A 20,623-nucleotide genomic window follows, 5' to 3' on the forward strand; every position below is an offset into this window, starting at 1 on the left:
GCCTCAAACATAAAGATATAAAACTGTAATTTTTTGTGAAGAATCAACAAGTGGGTCCCAATTATGAAGTGGAACGGAATTCATTGGCTATTTCAAACTTTTTAACAAATAAAAACTGAAAAAGTGGGTGTGCGCAAATTATTCAGCCCCTTTTTAGTGCAGCAAACTCTCTCAAGAAGTTCAGTGAGGATCTCTGAATGATCCAATGTTGACCTAAATGACTAATGATGATAAATAGAATCCAGCTGTGTGTAATCAAGTCTCCGTATAAATGCACCTGCTCTGTGATAGTCTCAGAGGTCCGTGTAAAGCGGGAGAGCATCATGAAGAACAAGGAACACACCAGGCAGGTCCGAGATACTGGTGTGGAGAAGTTTAAAGCCGGTTGGATACAAAAACATTTCCCAAGCTTTAAACATCCCAAGGAGCACTGTGCAAGCGATAATATTGAAATGGAAGGAGTATCAGACCACTACAAATCTACGAGACCGGCCGTCCCTCTAAACTTTCAGCTCATACAATGAGAAGACTGATCAGAGATGCAGTCAAGAGGCCCATGATCACTCTGGATGAACTGCAGAGATCTACAGCTGAGGTGGGAGACTCTGTCCATAGGACAACAATCAGTCGTTATACTGCACAAATCTGGCCTTTATGGAAGAGTGGCAAGAAGAAAGCCATTTCTTAAAGATATCCATAAAAATTTCGTTTAAAGTTTGCCAAAAGCCACCTGGGAGACACACCAAACATGTGGAAGAAGGTGCTGTGGTCAGATGAAACCAAAATCGAACTTTTTGGCAACAATGCAAAACGTTATGTTTGGCGTAAAAGCAACACAGCTCATCACCTGGCAGCACAATCCCCACTGTCAAACATGGTGGTGGCAGCATCATGGTTTGGGCCTGCTTTTCTTCAGCAGGGACAGGGAAGATGGTTAAAATTGATGGGAAGATGGATGGAGCCAAATACAGGACCATTCTGGAAGAAAACCTGATGGAGTCTGCAAAAGACCTGAGACTGGGACGGAGATTTGTCTTCCAACAAGACAATGATCCAAAACATAAAGCAAAATCTACAATGGAATGGTTCACAAATAAACATATCTAGGTGTTAGAATGGCCAAGTCAAAGTCCAGACCTGAATCCAACGAGAATCTGTGGAAAGAACTGAAAACTGCTGTTCAAACGAAACGCTCTCCATCCAACCTCACTGAGCTCAAGCTGTTTTGCAAGGAGGAATGGGCAAAAATGTCAGTCTCGATGTGCAAAACTGATAGAGACATACCCCCACGCGACTTACAGCTGTAATCGCGCAAAAGGTGGCGCTACAAAGTATTAACTTAAGGGGGCTGAATAATTTACCTTGTATTTTCGTTTTTATTTGTTTAAAAGGTTTGAAATATCCAATGAATTTCGTTCCACTTCCTGATTGTGTCCCACTTGTTGTTGATTCTTCACAAAAATTACAGTTTTATATCTTTATGTTTGAGGCCCAAAATGTGGCAAAAGTTCGAAGAAAGTTCAAGGGGCGAATACTTTCATAAAGGCACTGTATATATATATATATATATATATATATAAAAAAAAAAAAAAAAAAAAAAAAAAAAGAGAGAGATATAGAGAGATATATATAGAGAGAGAGAGAGAGATATATAGAGAGAGAGAGAGAGAGAGAGAGGGTTTAGTTTAAATTCACTCACTTTTATTGTAGATTTCTTTTAATTTATTTATTAGGAAATCCCCAGTTTTTGTGTGCTTTTACTTTTTAGAGTAGTTTTTAAAATCTGTAATTTCACTTTTCCTCAGCGGTGTAGTCTACATGATACGCAGGTATATAGACGCAGTTTACCCACTAAGAAAGCTCCAGATTTACTTTCACCCACTTACACATGACCAATGACCCAAGACAATACTTTACATTAGATTTTGATATATTTTGAGTTTATCCTCTTCACATAACTAAATAAAGGGATTTCCGACTCCCCCAAGCTCTCTTTGGTGACGTGGTTGATAACGTTACTGTTGATCATCTGTCCATCATCGTATAAAGCCCGCCCCCCCCCTGACAATCTGATTGGTCCGAACAGCTCTGGTTGGAGCGTAGTTGCTCCACCACAGATCAAGTCTCAGGATGACATCCTTCCCCCAGTCTCTGCTCCTCCTCAACACATTTAACATATTAATAGATGGATGGTTCCATTAACGCTCTTCTCAAGTTAAATCAAGGATCAGTACACTACTTTCATTGCATTTTGTGTGCCTTATTCAACTTAATAGCTTATTTCTGCTTTTTAAAGTCAAACATCAGGTTTAGGTTTTGTGTTTGTTTATCCATACCGGCTCCCAGGAAGTGGGCCAACATTCGCAGGTTAACGGTTAACGGACCTCTGAGTGAACCTCTTAGACTGACAGGGAGGCCAGTTTTATGACAGGGAATACACCACAGAGAGGGTTTTCTTTCTGGGTTTGGCTCCTTGCAAAACTGGTAAATCCCATCGGTACTGGATTCAATGTGGTCAAACAAGTCTTATAACATTTATAACATCTTCAGGAAAAAGTCCAAATAGTTTCACTTTACCTGAGGTCAAGGACAAATGTTAATGAATAAATTAACATACTCTCATGACAGACAATAATCAAAACCAAGTTTGATAATCAGGACCACTAAGACATTTATTGATGTTGTCTTGGTTAATGTCAAGTTGTCATAGCAAAGACATCGGGGGCAGCTCAGGTGGTAGAGTGGTAATCTACCACCTGGAAGGTCAGAGGTCACTGCAGGCTACATGTCCAAGTGTCCTCGGGGAATAAATCAGTCTGTGAATGTGTGTGTGTGAATAGTGTGTTTAGCTCTTTGAGTAGTCATTAAGATTAAATAAAGCACTATAGAACTGCAGTCCATTTACAGTAACATCTCCATAATGCTAATGTTGCATTACGAGTGTCCTAACTTACTAAATGACACTAAAGTCCAAAGACATGTAGGTTCAGAAGACTCTGAATCTATCTATCTATCTATCTATCTATCTATCTATCCATCCATCCATCCATCCATCCTGTAGCTGTCCAGCTGTGCCTCACTCCTCACCCAATAAGCTAGATCAGCGATCTTCAACAGGCGATCGGCGACCCCTAGAGGGTCCTCAGAGTCATTGCAGGGGATTTATCAACATATTGTTTAATACCTTTTTGAAAGTTCCTTCACCCAACATTAAAATAGCCCCGAAAAATACACTAACATGAATCCAACATATTATTGGAATAGATAAATCAGCCTATTCATTCACTATGGTAGCCATCCAAAGATACAGTTAAGCTAAAGGAGTCACTGTGCCTTCCACACGTATGTTTGACATTAAAATATGATGATATATGAATATGTAAATAGTAGCTTAGTATTGCAGGGCACCATACTAACACGTTATGGTAGGCCTAGTTTAATATAAAACTCAATACAATATAAAATATATGTAGTGGGGGGGTCCCTGCTTGTGTCTCTTTCAGGTTAGGGGTCCTCGGCCTAAAACACACTGAGGACCCCCCCTGAACTAGATGATACTGAGATTCTGATAACAGCTGTTACAACCTGTTATTTTCTTCATTTTGAGCTGTTCTGGTACCTAATATATTTCTGTCCTGTGAATACACAATAAAAAAAAACTATTTCCTGAAAACGTCAACATTGACACAAGAAGAGGAAGGAGGAGGGCTTTACTCCTGTGACTGGTTAGACGTTAATGTGCGGATATGTCCCTCACCACTCGAGGTTTCTTCCTAAAAGGGAATCCTTTCTCGCACTAAATCCTCTTGAGGGAATTACTGTATTTGTTGGGTCTTTGTAAATAATAGAGTGTGGTCTAGACCTACTCTATCTGTAAAGTGTCTCGAGATTACTCTTGTTATGATTTGATACTATAAATTTAATCTGATCTCATATGACCAACATTTGAAATGGAGGAATCATCTCTACAGCTGCTGCTGGGTAAGTTCAACTTAATGTTTCAGGGTTTGTCAGTTGAAATAACAGGAATTCATGATTGAATTTAGAATAATGCTATTAAAAACGCAAATATACACCATCCATCCATCCATCCATCTTCGTCCGCTTATCCGGTGTCGGGTCGCGGGGGGAGCAGCTCCAGCAGGGGACCCCAAACTTCCCTTTCCCGAGCAACATTAACCAGCTCCGACTGGGGGATCCCGAGGCGTTCCCAGGCCAGGTTGGAGATATAATCCCTCCACCTAGTCCTGGGTCTTCCCCGAGGCCTCCTCCCAGCTGGATGTGCCTGGAACACCTCCCTAGGGAGAGCCCAGGGGCATCCTTACCAGATGCCCGAACACCTCAACTGGCTCCTTTCGGACGCAAAAGAGCAGCGGCTCTACTCCGAGCTCCTCACGGATGACTGAGCTTCTCACCCAATTTCTAAGGGGAGACGCCAGCCACCCTCCTGAGGAAACCCATTTCGGCCGCTTGTACCCTGGATCTGCGTTCTTTCGGTCATGACCCAGCCTTCATGACCATAGGTGAGGGTAGGAACGAAAATGACCGGTAGATCGAGAGCTTTGCCTTCTGGCTCAGCTCTCTTTCGTCACAACGGTGCGATAGATGGAATGTAATACCGCACGCCCCATTCTCGACCAATCTCCGCTCCATTGTCCCTCACTCGCGAACAAAACCCCAAGGTACTTGAACTCCATCACTTGGGGTAAGGACTCATTCCCTACCCGGAGAAGGCATTCCATCGGTTTCCTGCTGAGAACCATGGCCTCCGATTTAGAGGTGCTGATCCTCATCCCAAACGCTTCACACTCGGCTGCGAACCGATCCAGTGAGTGCTGAAGGTCACAGGCCGATGATGCCATCAGGACCACATCATCTGCTCAGCTTTATCGTCTCCAGACTGTTCAGAACTCTGCTGCAAGGCTTTTAATGCACATTAACAAAAGAGCACACATCACGCCTGTTTTAGCAGCTCTTCACTGGTTACCAGTCCAGTATAGAATTCAATTTAAAATCCTGGTCATTACTTTCAGAGCCTTGCACGGTCAAGTTCCTTCATACATCTCTGATTTGATACAGCTACATACCCCCACCCGTAGTCTGAGATTATTAGGTCAGATGCTATTAGTGGTTCCCCGCACTAATTTTAAAACTAGAGGTGATCGGTCATTCCAAGCAGTGGCTCCTAGGCTGTGGAATGACCTGCCTCTCTCAGCATTGTTGTGGATTCTGTCGAATCTTTTAAGGGGCAGCTGAAGACTCTGCTGTTCAAGCAGGCTTTGCTTAGTCGAGGGTTTTATGGTTGTTTGTTATATTTTCTGTTTGTATTTCAATGTGCTCGTATTGTGACTTCTTGTGTTGAATTGCATTTCGTTGTGAAGCACTTTGTGATTTTTATCTGTGAAATGTGCAATACAAATAAATTTTACTTACTTACTTACTAAAGAGCAGCGATGAGATCCCCAGCCCACCGAACTGCAACCCCTCCCCACCCTGACTACGCCTCGATATCCTGTCCATAAATATTACAAACAGGATTGGTGACAAAGCGCAGCCCTGGCGGAGGCCAACCCTCACCTGAAACGAGTCCGACTTACTGCGGGAACCCGGACACACGCTCACTTTGGCTGTACAGAGATTGGATGGCCCTGAGTAGAGACCCCTCTACCCCCATACTCCCTCCGCAGCACCTCCCACAGTATCTCCCGGGGACCCGGTCATACCCTCTCCAAATCCACAAAACACATGTAGACCGGTTGGGCATACTCCCAGGCTCCCTCCAGGATCCTTGAGAGTGAAGAGCTGGTCCGTTGTTCCACGACCAGGACGGAACCGTGATTGTTCCTTCTCAACCCGAGGTTCGACTATCGGCCGAACCCTCCTTTCCAGCACCTTGGAGTAGACTTTACCAGGGAGGCTGAGAAGTGTGATACCCTTGTAATTGGCACACACCCTCTGGTCCCCCTTTTAAAAGGGGAACCACCACCCCGGTCTGCCACTCCTTTGGCACTGTTCCAGACTTCCACGCAATGTTGAAGAGACGTGTCAACCAGGACAGCCCTCCACACCCAGAGCCTTGAGCATTTCTGGACGGATCTCATCAATCCCCGGGGCTTTGCCACTGTGGAGTTGTTTGACTACATCAGTGACTTCCGCCTGGGAAATCGACGACAATCCCCCGTCATCCTCCAGCTCTGCCTCTAACATAGAGGTCGTATTGGTCGGATTCAGGAGTATACACAACACAAGCAAATTAAGAAAACATCTTAATTAATTTGACAACACATGCGCAACATTTATCAAACGTGCAGCAAATATTTGGTTGTGTTGTTTGTATTTACAGCGCGTTCGTGTATTTGGTAGTGTTGTGTGTATTTGGTAGTGGTGTGTGTATTTGGTAGTGTTGTGTGTATTTGGTAGTGGTGTGTGTATTTGGTAGTGTTGTGTGTATTTATAGTGTTGTGTGTATTTGGTAGTGGTGTGTGTATTTGGTAGTGTTGTGTGTATTTGGTAGTGGTGTGTGTATTTGGTAGTGTTGTGTGTATTTGGTAGTGGTGTGTGTTGGTAGTGTTGTGTTTTTATAGTTGTGTGTGTATTTGGTAGTGGTGTGTGTATTTGGTAGTGTTATTATTTTTGGTAGTGTTGTGTGTATTTATAGTGTTGTGTGTATTTTATTTATGGTGTTGTGTGTATTTGGTAGTGGTGTGTGTGTATTTGGTAGTGTTGTGTGTATTTGGTAGTGGTGTGTGTATTTGGTAGTGTTGTGTGTATTTATAGTGTTGTGTGTATTTGGTAGTGGTGTGTGTATTTGGTAGTGTTGTGTGTATTTGGTAGTGGTGTGTGTGTTGGTAGTGTTGTGATTTTAGTGTTGTGTGTGTTTGGTGGTGGTATTATTTGTGGGTGTGTTGTATTTGGTAGTGGTGTGTGTATTGAGTAGTGTTGTTGTATTGTGGTGGTGTTGTATGTGGTAGTGGTGTGTATGTTTGGTAGTGTTGTGTGTGTATTTGGTAGTGGTGTGTGTGTTGGTAGTGGTGTGTGTTTTGGTAGTGTTGTGTGTGTTTGGTAGTGTTGTGTGTTTGGTAGTGGTGTGTGTTTGGTAGTGTTGTGTGTGTTTAGTGTTGTGTGTATTTGGTAGTGTTGTGTATTTTGTATTTGGTAGTGGTGTGTGTATTTGGTAGTGTTGTGTGTTATGGTGTTGTGTGTTTGGTAGTGTGTGTATTAGTGTTGTGTTGTTGGTTTTGTTGGTAGTGTTGTTTTATTTATAGTGTTTTTGTTTTAGTGGTGTGTGTATTTGGTAGTGTTGTGTATTTATAGTGTTGTGTGTGTTTGGTAGTGTGTGTGTATTTGGTAGTGTTGTGTGTATTTGGTAGTGTTGTGTGTGTTGTTTTGGTAGTGTTGTGTGTATTTGGTAGTGGTGTGTGTATTTGTTGTGTTGTGTGTTTTTGGTAGTGGTGTGTGTATTTGGTAGTGTTGTGTGTATTTGGTAGTGTTGTGTGTATTTGGTAGTGTTGTGTGTATTTGTAGTGTTGTGTGTATTTGGTAGTGGTGTGTGTATTTGGTAGTGGTGTGTGTATTTGGTAGTGTTGTGTGTATGTGTGTTTTAGTGTTTATTTGGTAGTGTTGTGTGTGTGTGTGGGTAGTGTTGTGTGTATTTGGTAGTGTTGTGTGTGTTTATAGTGTTGTGTGTGTTGGTAGTGGTGTGTGTATTTGGTAGTATGTGTGTGTGTGTGTGTTTGTTGTTTTGGTAGTGGTGTGTGTATTTGGTATGTGTGTGTATTTGGTATGTTGTGTGTATTTATAGTGTTGTGTGTATTTGGTAGTGGTGTGTGTGTATTGGTAGTGTTGTTTGTATTTATAGTGTTGTGTGTATTTGGTAGTGTTGTGTGTATTTGGTAGTGGTGTGTGTATTTGGTAGTGGTGTGTGTATTTGGTAGTGGTGTGTGTATTTGGTAGTGGTGTGTGTATTTATAGTGTTGTGTGTATTTGGTAGTGTTGTGTGTATTTGGTAGTGTTGTGTGTATTTGGTAGTGTTGTGTGTATTTGGTAGTGGTGTGTGTATTTGGTAGTGTTGTGTGTATTTGGTAGTGTTGTGTGTATTTGGTAGTGGTGTGTGTATTTGGTAGTGTTGTGTGTATTTATAGTGTTGTGTGTATTTGGTAGTGGTGTGTGTATTTGGTAGTGTTGTGTGTATTTGGTAGTGGTGTGTGTATTTGGTAGTGTTGTGTGTATTTGGTAGTGTTGTGTGTATTTGGTAGTGTTGTGTGTTTTGGTAGTGTTGTGTGTATTTGGTAGTGGTGTGTGTATTTGGTAGTGTTGTGTGTATTTTAGTGTTGTGTGTATTTGGTAGTGTTGTGTGTTTGGTAGTGGTGTGTGTATTTGGTAGTGTTGTGTGTGTTTGGTAGTGGTGTGTGTGTATTTGGTAGTGTTTATAGTGTTGTGTGTGTTGGTAGTGTTGTGTATTTGTGTAGTGGTGTGTTATTTGTAGTGTTGTGTGTATTTGGTAGTGTTGTGTGTTGGTAGTGGTGTGTGTATTTGGTAGTGTTGTGTGTATTTGGTAGTGTTGTGTGTATTTGGTAGTGGTGTGTGTATTTGGTAGTGTTGTGTGTATTTGTAGTGTTGTGTGTGTATTGGTAGTATGTGTGTTGGTAGTGTTGTGTGTATTTGGTATGGTGTGTGTATTTTAGTGTTGTGTGTGTTTAGTGGTGTGTTATTTGTAGTGTTGTGTGTATTTATAGTTTTGTGTGTATTTGGTAGTGTTGTGTGTATTGGTAGTGGTGTGTGTGTTTGGTAGTGGTGTGTGTATTGGTGTTGTGTGTGTGTGTATTTGGTAGTGTTGTGTGTATTTGGTAGTGTTGTGTTTATGTTGTGTGTATTTGGTAGTGGTGTGTGTTATTTATAGTGGTGTGTGTATTTGGTAGTGTTGTTTGTATTTGTAGTGTTGTGTTTGGTAGTGGTGTGTGTTTTGGTAGTGTTGTGTGTATTTATAGTGTTGTGTGTGTTGTAGTGTGTGTGTTTGGTAGTGTTTTAGTGTTGTGTTTAGTGTTGTGTGTATTAGTATGTTGTGTATTGGTAGTGGTTGTTTTTGTGTGTGGTGTTGTGTTTGTTGTGTATTTTTTGTTTTTGTGTATTTATTTTTGTGTTGTATTTATAGTGTTGTGTGTATTTTTTGTGTGTTTTATATGTTATTATTGTGTGTGATTTGTATTGTGTGTATTTGTTGTTTTATTAGTGTTGTGTGTATTTGGTAGTGGTGTGTGTATTTATAGTGTTGGTGAGGTATTGTTGTATTTGTGTTGTGTGTATTTTATGTGTGTTTGGTAGTGGTGTTATTTGTATGTGTGTATTTGTGTGTGTATTTTATGTTGTGTGTATTTGGTAGTGTGTGTTTATTTATTGTTGTGTGTATTTGGTAGTGGTGTGTGTATTTATAGTGTGTGTGTTTTATTTTGGTAGTGTTATTATAGTGTTGTGTGATTGGTAGTGGTGTGTGTATTTGGTAGTGGTGTGTGTATTTGGTAGTGGTGTGTATTTGGTAGTGTTGTGTGTATTTATAGTGTTTTTTTATTGTAGTGTGTGTATTTTAGTTGTGTGTATTTGGTAGTGGTGTGTGTATTTGGTAGTGGTGTGTGTATTTATAGTGTTGTGTGTATTTGGTAGTGGTGTGTGTATTTATAGTGTTGTGTGTATTTGGTAGTGGTGTGTGTATTTGGTAGTGGTGTGTGTATTTATAGTGTTGTGTGTATTTGGTAGTGGTGTGTGTATTTGGTAGTGGTGTGTGTATTTATAGTGTTGTGTGTATTTGGTAGTGGTGTGTGTATTTATATTGTTGTGTGTATTTGCAGCATGTTTGCTAAATGATACGCACGTGTTGTCAAATTAGTGAAGATGTTTTCTTAATGTGCTTGTGTTGTGTATATCTGCGTGTGTTTCATTAAGTTGCGGTGCGTTAGAGCCTGTCGGCCACCGTACTATTCACTTCAAAATTCTCTTTAAATTGTTAAGGTTTGGTAAAACAATGCAAATTAGCAACCCAGTCTCACAGCAGTTTGTGAAATGTTCACATTTAATCTATTGATTCAGACACGTTTATCTCGCTTTTTTTTTCGTGTTGGTCAACGCGTTTTTTAATCTAATGTCTTTCAATGAGAAACATCTTTGGTGATCACAGCACGACGTCAGGCTGCAGCAGAGAAGCTGGATACAGCTCTGCTACCTATCAACATTTATACACAGTACAGGCCAAAAGTTTGGACACACCTTCTCATTCAATGCGTTTCCTTTTTATTTTCATGACTATTTACATTGTAGATTCTCACTGAAGGCATCAAAACTATGAATGAACACATATGGAATTATGTACTTAACAAAAAAGTGTGAAATAACTGAAAACATGTCTTATATTTTAGATTCTTCAAAGTAGCCACCCTTTGCTTTTTTGATAACTCTGCAAACCCTTGGTGTTCTCTCAATGAGCTTCATGAGGTAGTCACCTGAAATGGTTTTACCTTCACAGGTGTGCTTTGTCAGGGTTCATTAGTGGAATTATTTTCCTTATTAATAAAAAGCAAAGGGTGGCTACTGAAGAAACTAAAATATAAGACATGTTTTCAGTTATTCACACCTTTTGTTAATACATAATTCAATAGTTTTGATGCCTTCAGTGAGAATCTACAATGTAAATAGTCATGAAAAAAAAATGAAACATGAAGATGAAGTGTGTCCAAACACTGGCCCTGTACATCATAATGATGATGATATCAGTTGAATGGACAGTATGAAAGAGAGAGAGAGAGAGAGAGAGAGAAAGACAGAGACAGCAGAGAGAGACAGAGAAGAGACAGAGGGAGAGAGAAGAAGAGAGCGAGAGACAGAGAGAGACAGAGAAAGAGAGAGAGAAAGAGAGAGAGAGAAAGAAGGGAGAGAGGAGAGAGAAAGAGAGAAGAGAGAGAAGAGAGAGAGAGGAGAGGGGAGAGAGAGAGAAGGGGAGAGAGAGAGAGAGAGAAGAGAGAGACAGAGAGAGAGAGACAGAGAGAGAGACAGAGAGAGAGACAGAGAGAGAGAGAGAGAGAGAGAGAGGAGAGAGAGAGAAAGAGGGAGAGAGAGCAGAGAGACAGAGAGAGAGACAGAGAAAGAGAGAGAGAGGGAGAAAGGGAAGAAGAGAGCCGAGAAGAGAGAGAGAAACAGAGAGAGCAGAGAAAGAGGAGAGAGAGAGAGAGAGAGAGAGCGAGAGAGAGAAGAGAGAGAGAGGGAGAGAGAGAGAGACAGAGAGAGACAGAGAGAGAGAGAGAGAGAGAGAGCGAGGGAGAGCGAAAGAGGGAGAGGGAGAGAGAGAGAGAGAAAAGAGGGAGAGACAGAAAAGAGGGAGAGAGAGACAGAGAGAGAGAGAGACAGAGAGGTGGATGTGCTCAGAGCAGATGAAGAGTCTATATGGAGATATGAAAAACAGATTTATCTTCCATGTAAACATCATATCCAGAATATGATCAAAACAGGAAAAGCCTAATAGTCAGAATATTCATTACACACACGATTCAAACATCATGTTATCTCCGTCCATAGCAACCAGACATTCATCGCAGAGTCATAAAAATGATCATTCTGATTGGCTGTATGGATAGGTTGTTGTGAGTGAGGTTTTATTTTTGTCTGTGTTGATGTCTTGTTTCACATTAAAGCTCAAACTAACCTGAGGTTGATTTCTCTTTAGTTCTGATCTCACTGCTGATCATCCCAACTAACCAAGGTCAGTAAACTCCTTCTCTCACATCTGGTAGACAAGACAATGGTTGAGGATTGAGAGTTTATGAATACATTAAAACACTAAATTAAGTTTTAATAGCCGCAGTGCGTACAGACTGGAGAGAGAAGACAAAACTGAAGATGAAATAATAAATATTTCAAAAATAAATAATTCAAAACCAGGGCTGTCTCAAATGATGCACCGGCTGCTAGAAAGAGGAAACACTGATTATTTTGAAGGATGGGTAATAAGATGGTAATGTCGGGAGGGTTATTGAGTATTAATAAAAACAGAAACTTGAAAAAGTAAGACACATGTATATACATTGACAGATGTAGGTATTCTGCTGTGTGTAATAGCAACTTTGAGAGTTCAATTTGAAAACCAGCAGAAATGGTCTGTTAGCTCACCATCTGAATTACAGATGAGAGGATTCAGGAGTGGACAGATGGTGAGAAAGAAGGAATATGAGGAATGTGGACAAAATAAGCCTTAAAATGAAAATCATTCTATATAACTGCATTTTTCTTCCCTCCTCCCTCCAGCCTCTCTGAATGTGAGTACCAGCAGCCCTCAGATGTTTAGAGGACAGTCTGTCTCTCTGAGCTGTGAGGAGGACGACAGCTCTGCTGGATGGACTCTGAGGAGGAACACAACCAGAGAAACCAGGACTCAGTGTGGAGATGGCTGGGGAAGATCTGCTGGTTCTTCCTGTAACATCCCCTACATGGATACAGGGGACAGTGGAGTTTACTGGTGTGAGTCCAGAGAGGGAGCAACCAGTAACAGCATCAACATCACTGTCACTGGTAAGATCAGACTGTGGAGTCAGTATTGCCGAAATCTTGAGCAACCAGTTTGGAGTTGGGACCCCCAAACCGGAGAATATCAAAGAGAACACTTCAGGGTTAGGTTAACTAACTGGTGTGGAAGCAGCCTAACACACCGTCTGATATCAGATATTTCTTCCTCTAACTAGACCAAGGGAATTCACTCAGTTACAAACATGATACACAACACTGAAGTTAGAAATCTAAATCTTCACATAAAAAGGAGGATCAGTGAAATAGCTGAACGTGTTCTATACTTACTTTGATTTCTATACTTTTAATCCTTGTGTTTCTTTTTACTTTTTCCAAAGTTTTAAATTGTTACATTTTTCTTCTACACATTTTCAGCGCTTATTTCTACGTCCCATATTCTCTGATATAAAACAAAAAATGAAAACGGGTCAATTTGACCCGAAGTCAACACAAGGCAAACAACAAATCGTTTTTTGTTAATTTTAGAGAAACCCTGACTACAAGTCCTCCTACAACCTCTACTACCTCTGGCTTCCTCTCCTCCTCCCCCAGACTCCTCTCCTCCTCCCCTTGTGTTGTGGTCCATTGTCGGTGTCCCGGTTCTCCTGGTTCTCCTGGTGAGACGATGCATCTGTAGCAAACCTAAAGGTTAGTCTCAATAAGACTCATATTGCACTGCAGTTCAGAATCTAAATTTACTGTTGAAATTTTCAATTTCAGAATTGGAGTGAAGTGTTTCAAGTCAAACGTCTCTTAGGATTATGATGAATCACTTTTCTGTTGTTGATAATAATCCATCCTCACCACGAGGGCCCTTTAGCATGCTCCGGAGCTTTTTATCGAATCACATAATCTTCTCATGTTTCCATCTTTACGGATGTCTCTTTAATGGATAAACTGATTGAAATTGATGTTAACTTTGGTTCATTTCAGCTGCTCAAGCTGAGGCTGGAGATGATGACATCACATACAATGATGTCACAATATCGAGACGGAGCAGAGGTAAAGATGTTTTTATTGATGTTCAGAAGGAAACCGTGTGTGTTCTTGTTTTAATGTCCTGAGAGGACGTTTTGGGAAAAGAGCATTTTATAAAATAGGGATATTTTAACAGTCACAGTGTAAGGTCTATTTTAGTAGATGATAGGGTGTGTTGAGCTTGTCATGAGAGTTTGGGTGTTTTGTACCCTGTGGTTAAACAGCTATAAACACCTCTAACAGTTCTGTGGTCGTCCAGTTTCCTGTTTCCCATAGCAACCCTTCAGCTGAGTGTGGGTCTGTTCACGCTTCACTGCAGGACACAGGACTAAACTAAGATCATATCAATAAACTATAAATTTGCAGATTTACATATCTCTGTCTATCTATGATCACTTACAATAGATCTAAAGTAATGGAATATGTTCATGTAAACAGTAAAATGCCGTTGTTAAAGGAACACGCCAACTTATTCCCCGTATCCCCCAGAGTTAGAAAAGTCCATACATACCCTTCTCATCTCTGTGCGTGTCCTAACTCTGTCTGACGCCCCCCCCTCCCCATGACTAGCCTAGCTTAGCACAGATCCTGGAGGTAACCAACTCCATCTAGCCTACTGCTCCCAATAAGTGACAAAATAAGGCCAACATGTTCCTATTTCCATGTTGTGATTTGTAGAGTCACAGCGTGTACAAATAACAAGGTCACATGACACACAGCCATCTCCTAACCGTATACATACTGGGAACTATATTCTCAGAAGGCGAAGCACTGCTACTGCTGCTACTTGGGCGGAGTGATTAGCGCAACACCTGAAAATCACCTTATGTTACTGCTGATGAAGAGGCAACATTTCCTGATTTTGCCATTTCATAATAAAAGCATTCAAATGAGAAAATAACGTGGGGGCTTTTATTGTGAAGAATGTATAGGAAATTAAACAATTTCAAAGCTAATGATTTGAGTTTGCCAGCTTTCTCCGTATTATAAACAAGGCTGTGTAACTCTGGCAATAGAAGACTCATAAATAATGAAAGGAGATGACATAATGGCAGGAAGGTTTGGAGTAATATCCTTCATATTGGTGAATTCTGGGACATTTTACTAAAAATAACGTTACTGTATACCGGTTGCTGGCTTTTCCAATGAACAGCGCTGCAGAGAGCTTCCAAGAGCAGCAGCACAGAAAAACAAACACACATAAGTAACAGTATGATGTTAACATCCTAAACACACAATTTAGTGGTTTCTGGCATGATAAATACTTTGGGTAGTTCTGCTCACAGTTGAGTAGGCGGCCGTAATGTGGCCCAGGATACATTTTCTGTTCTCATTGTGTAAAATATGGACACATGGTCAGGTGCCTTTGCCGTGGTTATTGACACTAAATGTCTCCTTTAGCATCATATCTTAACGTGCTTTATCTGAACGTGCTGGGTCGGGATTATTGGCGTCACTTTTGACGCAGTTAGGTTAACGAAAAGATGGTGGGTGGGCTTATAAAAGGTAAGTTTCCATGACACGCAGGACATGAACGGGACAGTTGGGTTTATAAAAGAACGGGACAGTTGGGTTTAGGTAAAGAAGAACGGGACAGTTGGGTTTAGGTAAAGAAGAACGGGACAGTTGGGTTTAGGTAAAGAAGAACGGGACAGTTGGGTTTAGGTAAAGAAGAACGGGACGGTTGGGTTTTAGATAAAGAAGAACGGGACAGTTGGGTTTGAGGTAAAGAAGAACGGGACAGTTGGGTTTTGGTAAAGAAAAACGGGACAGTTGGGTTTAGATAAAGAAGAAGGGACAGTTGGGTTTAGATAAAGAAGAACGGGACAGTTGGGTTTAGTAGTAAAAGAAGAACGGGACAGTTGGGTTTAGGAAAGAAGAACGGGACAGTTGGGTTTAGGTAAGGAAGAAGCGGGACAGTTAGGTTTAGATAAAGAAAACGGGACAGTTGGGTTTAGGTAAAGAAGAAAGGGACAGTTGGGTTTTGGTAAAGAAGAACGGGACAGTTGGGTTTAGGTAAAGAAGAACGGGACAGTTGGGTTTAGATAAAGGAGAACGGGACAGTTGGGTTTAAGATAAAGAAGAACGGGACAGTTGGGTTTAGAGTAAAGAAGAACGGGACAGTTGGGTTTTAGGTAAAGAAGAACGGGACGGTTGGGTTTAGGTAAAGAAAAACGGGACAGTTGGGTTTTAGGTAAAGAAGAACGGGACAGTTGGGGTTTTAGGTAAAGAAGAACGGGACAGTTGGGTTTTAGATAAAGAAGAACGGACAGTTGGGTTTAGATAAGGAGAACGGGACAGTTGGGTTTAGGTAAAGAAGAACGGGACAGTTGGGTTTAGGTAAAGAAGAACCGGACAGTTGGGTTAGATAAAGAAGAACGGGACAGTTGGGTTTAGGTAAAGAAGCAGGGACAGTTGGGTTTAGGTAAAGAAGAACGGGACAGTTGGGTTTAGGTAAAGAAGAACGGGACAGTTGGGTTTAGGTAAAGAAGAACGGGACAGTTGGGTTTAGGTAAAGAAGAACGGGACAGTTGGGTTTAGGTAAAGAAGAACGGGACAGTTGGGTTTAGGTAAAGAAGAACGGGACAGTTGGGTTTGGTAAAGAAGAACGGGACAGTTGGGTTTAGATAAAGAAGAACGGGACAGTTGGGTTTTGGTAAAAGAAGAACGGGACAGTTGGGTTTAGATAAAGAAGAACGGGACAGTTGGGTTTAGGTAAAGAAGAACGGGACAGTTGGGTTTAGATAAAGAAGAAAGGACGTGGATTTAGGTTAAGAAGAAGAGACAGGTTAAGGTTTTAGGTAAAGAAGAACGGGACAGTTGGGTTTAGTTAAAAGAAGAACGGGACAGTTGGTTTTAGATAAAGGAGAACGGGACAGTTGGGTTTAGATAAAGAAGAACGGGACAGTTGGGTTTAGGTAAAGAAAAACGGGACAGTTGGGTTTAGGTAAAGAAGCAGGACAGTTGGGTTAGATTAAAGAAGAACGGGACAGTTGGGTTTAGGTAAAGAAGAACGGGACAGTTGGGTTTAGATAAAAGAAAAAGGGACAGTTGGGTTTAGGTAAAGAAGAGAACGGGACGGTTGGGTTTAGATAAAGAAGAGACAGTTGGGTTTAGATAAAGAAGAACGGGACAGTTGGGTTTAGGTAAAGAACAACGGACAGTTGGGTTTAGGTAAAGAAGAACGGGACAGTTGGGTTTAGGTAAAGAAGAACGGACAGTTGGGTTTAGGTAAAGAAGAACGGGACAGTTGGGTTTAGGTAAAGAAGAACGGGACAGTTGGGTTTAGGTAAAGAAAAACGGGACGGTTGGGTTTAGATAAAGAAGAAAGAACGGGACAGTTGGGTTTAGGTAAAAAGAACGGGACAGTTGGGTTTAGAGTAAAGAAGAACGGGACAGTTGGGTTTTAGGTAAAGAAGAACCGGACAGTTGGGTTTAGATAAAGAAGAACGGGACAGTTGGGTTTAGGTAAAGAAGAACGGACAGTTGGGTTTGGATAGAAGAACGGGACAGTTGGGTTTAGGAATAAAAGAAGAACGGACAGTTGGGTTTAGGTAAAGAAGAAACCGGACAGTTGGGTTTAGATAAAGAAGAACGGGACGGTTGGGTTTAGGTTAAAGGAGAAACGGGGAAGTTGAGGTTTAGGTTGATAAAGAAGCGGGACAGTTGGGTTTAGGTAAAGAAAGAACGGGACAGTTGGGTTTAGATAAAGAAGAACGGGACAGTTGGGTTTAGGTAAAGAAGAACGGGACAGTTGGGTTTAGATAAAGAAGAACGGGACAGTTTGGGTTTTAGATAAAGAAGAACGGGACAGTTGGGTTTAGGAGAAAAGAGACAGTTGGGTTTAGGTAAAGAAGAACGGACAGTTGGGTTTAGGTAAGAAACGGAACAGTTGGGTTTAGGTAAAGAAGAACGGGACAGTTGGGTTTTAGATAAAGAAGAACGGACAGTTGGGTTTAGGTAAAGAAGAACGGGACAGTTGGGTTTAGGTAAAAAGAAGAACGGACAGTTGGGTTTAGGTAAAGAAGAACGGGACAGTTGGGTTTAGGTAAAGATAAGGTTAGGTTACATAAAGACAGGGGGTTAAGGTTTAGATAAAGAAGAAGTTGAGTTAGGTTTAGGTAAAGAAGAACGGGACAGTTGGGTTTAGATGAAGGAACCGGTCAGTTGGGTTTTAGATACAGAAGACAGGGACAGTTGGGTTTAGATAAAGAACAACGGACAGGTTGGGTTTGCGTAAAAAGAGGACAGTTGGGTTTGAGAGAACGGGACAGTTGGGTTTTGAATAGAAGCGGGACACGGTTAAGGTTTTAGATAAGCAGGACATATTGCTTCCTAAAACCACCACAAAGTTAGGTTTAATGATAATGCCCCTTTTCGCTTCAGTTCGGTCCGCTGTCCTCTGATAACACGATCTGATCTCAAAGCCAGTTAGAAACGGGGTGCAAGAGGCATAAATCTCTCACTCAAGCTGACAAGTTTGTGTTAGGCCAATCTATTGATGGCGCCATTACAAAGACGCTCATCTAAATCTAGTTCAGTCTCTTTCTGGGAAATAGACCCATTTTTACATTATTTCAACTGTTAATAACCAAGTGTTGTTTGTGCGACATGTTGACATGGTGACTTGTTCCTCCTGCGGTCAACATGTCTCTAAAAAAGAACTGAACTGGGTTCCAATTTAAGCCCTGACATCATCAACAAGTGTTAAGAAGAAAAGAATACTGTGAAATTTTAAGTTGTACTTCCCCTTATGTAGACTTTGACACTTGTGTCTTAAAGCTATATCCTGATATTTGCTGCTAAAATGTATCAACTCTTAAGTCCTTTTCTAAAACTACGGAAAATGTTTTATTGATTGTAGTAAAATTGAAATTGTCAATGTAATTTCTTTTCCAGAGAGTTATTCAATTGCAATCTACTCCGGAGTGAGAACAGAAGACGTCAGTCACGGACAAATAGGGATCAAAGACAAGAAATCAACCAGGAAGCGACTATTTCGATTAGCGGATTAATCCTCATCTGGTGCTCTAGTGAGTATTAGTGAATGAACTCCACTGTGTGTTCATGGTGATGAAGAAACATGTCATCCACTGCAACAGGGACCATCTTTACATGCACAATATTTTGCCCTTAGGGCTAACCCTAACCCTGATATCATTTTAAAAGGCTAAGTGAGAAAACATTGGAGAACCCTTTTTCAATTATGTAATCACGTAATGTAATCTGAAAACTGCTGCACCGGTTAAAAAAACACAATGCAACTGATCTCAGCTGGTAATCTGTCTATAATGGAGGGAATGGACATTTCTAAGTGACCCCAAACTTTTGATCGGTAGTGTAGGTCAGGAGGTCACAACAAAGAGGGAGACAACACCATGTTAAATGTTTAAACAATACTTCATTAAATTAAATTCGACCAAATTAGACCAAAAACTATATCTAAATTGACTATATAACATTGTGTTAGTGTTCATATTACTGTTAATTGTGTTATGTACGAATATTTGGACAAACTCTATGTTGAACAGTGTTGCCACAGTTACTTTGAAAAAGTAATTTAGTTACTTTACTGATTACTTGATTTTAAAAGTAATTTAGTTACTTTACAGATTACTTGATTTTAAAAGTAACAAAGTTAGATTACAAGTTACTTTATTAGTTACATTCAGCAACTGCCGAGAACACCCCCACAGCCTCAACATAAAAATGACAACCGGTTTACTGTGAGGCAGCTCGGCATTGCCAGTAGTAGTAGGATCTGGTTTATTATGGCACGAAAGAGAGCCAGTCAACCGTGTTTAAGGGCAGCATTTCCGCAACAACATAGGCCTACTGCCCCAACAACTTCTTCAACTCTCCCCCACTTACTGGTTCATCACAAGTCCAGCTTTAGTTGTTTGGGTGGTGGGGGACCTCCTTCTCTCTGCTTCGCTCCACCTGCTGGGACTTGCTCTGTAAGTTTGACTGCAGCGCTGCAACTCCAAATGTTTCTTCAAATTTGACGTAGTGTTTTTGTAGCTACTAGAGAGCACTTTGTCGGCACCAGCACAGAGTGTACAACGAACCATAATACTGCCGTCTTTAGCTGACACAAACTCAAAATAGTGACTGTATTTCCAGCTAGAAAACGTGCATCTCTCTCCTCCCTCTACTGTTGTTAACGTTTGTGTCGCTGCGTGGTACACGTGACTTGTCCTCATGCTGAAAATGTGAACTGTCCTCATGCTGAAAATGTGACTTGTCGCATACGTGACTTCAATCCCCGAGACGCAAGCAGAAAGCAAAAATATATATTTTGAATATGGAAAATGACAAAAATAGTAACGCACAGTGACTTGGATAAGTAACTTTAATCTGATTATTGGTTTGGAAACAGTAACTCGTTACTGAAAAAAGTGGTCAGATTAGAGTAACACGTTACTAGTAACGCGTTAGAGACAGACGCGACAGAGAGAGAGACAGAGAGAGAGAGGGAGAGAGACAGAGACAGAGAGAGAGAGAGAGGAGAGAGAGAGAGAGAAGAAACAGAGAGAGAGAGAGAGACAGAGAGAGAGGGAGAGAGAGAGAGAGAGACAAAGAGAGAGAGAGACAGACAGAGAGAGAGAGGGAGAGAGACAGAGAGAGACAGAGAAGAGAGAGAGAGAGAGAGACAGAGACAGAGAGAGACAGAGAGAGAGAGACAACAGGGGAGATAGAAACAGAGATACACTTCCTCCTCTTCACTAAGAGAATTTACACTTTGAAAAAATTGCCAAAAAATATCAAATGTCCCAAAGTTACCACAAGAAGAGAAGCTGGTAGTCCTGCTAGGAGAAGGGACAGCAGCTCCACTGGCAGCTACATATGGATCTGAGGGACTCACCACCACTATGAGATCCCAACATTACACATTGGTTTAGGATTGTACAGTAACTATATTATACACAACTGTTAAGTATTATATTGTGTTATGTAATTGTTTGGTAATATGTGTTGAATAAATATCAGTGCACTATGGAATATATGTGACACCTACTGTATGTATTTAATATGTAATATGTACTATATATGCATTTGCTGTAAACTGCTTTTGCAACAATATGTTTTCTTTGTTCATGCC

General features: G+C 41.0%; 1 long non-coding RNA gene across 1 annotated transcript; it reads left to right on the forward strand.

The window, feature by feature from the left end:
• The first annotated feature begins 13,102 nt into the window (after positions 1-13,102).
• Positions 13,103-18,729, forward strand: LOC120572996. The gene is made up of 3 exons (XR_005641571.1): positions 13,103-13,191; positions 13,477-13,545; positions 18,421-18,729. It is a non-coding gene; the product is annotated as an uncharacterized LOC120572996 (long non-coding RNA).
• Positions 18,730-20,623: the final 1,894 nt, after the last annotated feature.

This window comes from Perca fluviatilis, chromosome 14 (genome assembly GCF_010015445.1).
Source record: "Perca fluviatilis chromosome 14, GENO_Pfluv_1.0, whole genome shotgun sequence".
Taxonomy (NCBI): Eukaryota; Metazoa; Chordata; class Actinopteri; order Perciformes; family Percidae; genus Perca; species Perca fluviatilis.